Source organism: Electrophorus electricus, chromosome 11 (genome assembly GCF_013358815.1).
Source record: "Electrophorus electricus isolate fEleEle1 chromosome 11, fEleEle1.pri, whole genome shotgun sequence".
In the NCBI taxonomy this organism is placed as follows: Eukaryota; Metazoa; Chordata; class Actinopteri; order Gymnotiformes; family Gymnotidae; genus Electrophorus; species Electrophorus electricus.
Window position 1 is genome coordinate 1657501 of NC_049545.1, and position 2500 is coordinate 1660000.

Sequence of the window (2500 nt, forward strand, 5' to 3'; positions counted from 1 at the left end):
ACAGAGCTGTTACATGCAGACAATATATAAATGTGAAAGAATCATGCAGAATTTCAGCTTCTCACGCTGACTTTTAGGTTCGCCTAATATGCATTTCAATGTGTTTAAAAAAGGCAGGCTGAAGAAAAAAAAAGAATGTTGCCAACCCATAACTGAAAACACACTCCTAAACATGTCCATCAGTTTATCAGTACTGAGCAGTGCTGAGTGAAAACGAGATCAGTGGGGTTGTGATGAAGCGTCTGGGGCACGGTGGCGAAACATGACTTATGAAACCTGAAACTGTCATCTGTTCTATAGCTAACAGTGCCATCAATCAATAGAGAAGCAGAGGGACATGTACGCTGCCTTCAGTCACTGATACCTACGGAGCAGCACATGTGGCATGTTTATGCTGGGGCCTCTTTGATCAGGAGTTTTCTCCCTGTTTTCGTCAGCTGACCCAGAGACACATGCAGCCTGGCATGGAGAAACGGCACTGCCATGGAGTGGAGCAGGAGCTGGGTGGAGCTGGAGCAGGGTGGAGCTGGAGCAGGGTGGAGGGTCATTTGAACCTTGTGGTTTTAGAGCAAAGTGCCCAACGACAGAAGGTGTTCTCTCTGTTTTCAAACGCTGCTCCCTCACAGAGACAGGAAGTCTGGGTCCCCCCCCACCCCACACACACACACACAACACCGTGCCATTAACAGATCGCATGCATTAATGGGATGCACTGAAGAGATAGATGGGAGGCAGGAAATCCAATATGGAGTCACAGTGACGAGAGCACCACCTCAGTACCAAGTCAAAATCTCTGTCTCACACCATCCAAACTGCACGAAACCCAATCTCCCAAGTGTCTGTACATTACAACTATGTCTCTTTTAGGGCTAAAAGGCTCATGCAACCATGGACACCCAAAAAGCCTTGCAGCAGTTGATCTAAGATGTGCTGTTAGTGATCCAGAGGGCCACGATGAATTTTCATGCAGTTTAAAAGGAGCTGGTATTTAAGTACATAAAGCCAGGAAGTTTACCTTTTTGCTGGAATTTCACAATGGCTGCTTTTGTAAGCGAACATTTTTTACATAAAAGGCCAGAGTTAAAAAGTAATGTTATTTATACCAAAGTGTGCAAAGAAAGTCAATACATCTAAAAATCGAAACACCTAAATTCCAGTATTATAAAGTGTTTTACACGAAACCTATTTACTATATATTAACTTTTACTTAAAAGGTAAACTACTATTTCGTCTACTCTCCTGTTAGAAGTATTAAAAATCTCAGATTTTGTCTTGTTTTTGTTGAATATACATGTATAATGATATAGATTCTTCATCCATATTGGTCTTTTTTTTCTAACAAAAGTTAAGAAATGTACTTCTTATTAACTGGAACAAGTCATTTAATAGGAAGCAAGTGACTTGTCATGCAGTTATTCCCTCCTGCCTGCTAATCTTTGATTTATGACTTCACGTTTCACTGTGTGTGCAGCCTAGACCACATTTGCACACTTTTACCTAACAGCTATTTAAGAAACACAATTCAGTCATCAAATGAATGATCACCATTTGGGAGTAATTGATAAGCTAGATAACGTGTCGATAGATTAATCTTTACAGCACGGGATGAAGATGAAGCCGTGGGTTTTGGTGATCTCAAGAAGGCATTGATTTGATTTAATGGCTCAGCAATGCTAGCATGATTGGCTGTAAAGGAGCAGGTCACAGAACAGTAATAGAATGTCTATATAGCGTGCCTGGCTCCTCCTCTATGAGCCTGCTTGTTATTTACTGGATCTGAATGAGTGGTCAGAATTAGAATGAATTTAACACTGCAACAGTACTGAGCGGTCCGAAAATTAAACATTAAGTGTGTTTTTAAGGACTAAATCTACATGATGAGGTTTTCCCCAATATGCCAATCTTATAGCTCAATTTACATTTTGGCTACACTTTAGTAATTGTACATAATCTCTCACTAATTCACCCATTATCTAAAAAAAAAATGTAACGTAAGTGTTGAACTCTTTAGGTAAAACAAAGATAGTTTAAATCTTAAGTTAAATATTATCAAGCCTTTGATACCAATAGAGTTGTTGTAGTATAGATGTGTTGTTCAAATGTTTGAGCTCTTCTTTGCTCAAACTGAAGAGGTATGAAGTTAACTTAGAAAACATAGAGCACATGGGGAGAAAGAGCATCCCACTGGGACCCACAACAGATACTACTCACCCCTGATACAGCGCACCCACGACAGGTACTACTCACCCCCATTAAAGGGCACCCATGAAGGTTACTACTCACCCCCGATACAGCGCACCCATGACGGGTACTACTCACCCCCATTACAGGGCACCCACGAAGGATACTACTCACCCCTGATACAGCGCACCCACGATGGGTACCACTCACCTCCGATACAGCGCACCCACGATGGGTACTACTCACCCCTGTTACAGTGCACCCTCAACCACTAACTGATTTTCATTATGATTAATTTATGCGGTTACAATATAATTTT